We start from the raw sequence: 1,295 nt of genomic DNA on the forward strand, positions 1-1,295 counted from the left end.
AGTAAGAAAATATTTTATACATTAAAATTAACCATTAAAATTAAATATTATATATATTATGTATAAATATATATATTATTAACTTTATTTTTAATATATATTTTAATTTATATTAATAAATAATTTTAATGTATACCTAATATACTTGATAAGATAATAACATACTATACAAGATCAAATCTTAAAAGCTATAATATAGGAATAATTAAAGTGTGAATTTAGCTCCTAAAATTGAATTATTTACCTCAAAGTACGATATGCTACAATTTCATAATTAACTTGTTGACTTTATACAAGTAATCTTTTTGTACTTTTTTAAACTAAAATTAAAGTTAAAACCTACAACATTCACCTAACTTCAATTCATTATGTTCTTTGTCACGTTAATTTGTAATTACACCAACGTGGCTTCCAATTTGTACTTTGAAAAATGGAGTTCCCCTTTGATTGCGGCAAGAATTTGCAAGGGAACCAAAATTCAAACTTGTACAAACCCTACACATAATCATAATATAATGACTATATTATATATAATGTATACCCAATAACCTAAGGTTTCAGCCAGAAAAATTAGATACGAATAGACACAAAAGACACATATGTCATACGAGTGTTAATGAATATTAACAGAGTAACTTGTATTGACTATTGCAGCAACTGTCGCAAAATCGACATTTTGCGACGATTTTGCTATAACTGCCGCAAAATAATACGCTGTTAGAAACCCTTCTCTAATCCGCACAACAATTGTCGCCATTTTTCATCTAACAGCGATTTTTGAAAACCGTCGCTAAAAATTCGCTACTATCTGCTGCTTTTTTGTAATATCAAATACACAAATATGATAACTCATAAAATGTCTATGTTTTGTAGGTTTTTTGGTCTTATTCAATTTTCAAGTGAAGCTAAAAAACGCACAACTCTAATTATTTCTCTGAATATAAAGAAAAATAAATTTATATTTTATGTCTTTAAAATATAAATTTTAGTTGTTATTTTGGAATATACTAAAAAGGTTGTTAAGAGAATTTATCTATCACTCAATTAATCAAATAGATCGCACGTTTAAACTTTAATTTAAATCCTAATTTCTTTTCTTTTTAGAAAAGGATAGAAAAACTTAGGAAGCAATTATCATAGATATATATGTATTCTATTCTATTCTATTGCATGTAATCATGAAAATTCTTGAGCTTATAACAGCACCACTATTACTCATGTGCAATGCATAGAGCCATTCATTCAGAAGCTTCTTTTCCTAATTAATTCACTTTTTCTTTCTCTTGTTTTTTCCA

Source organism: Arachis ipaensis, chromosome B03 (genome assembly GCF_000816755.2).
Source record: "Arachis ipaensis cultivar K30076 chromosome B03, Araip1.1, whole genome shotgun sequence".
Lineage (NCBI taxonomy): Eukaryota > Viridiplantae > Streptophyta > Magnoliopsida > Fabales > Fabaceae > Arachis > Arachis ipaensis.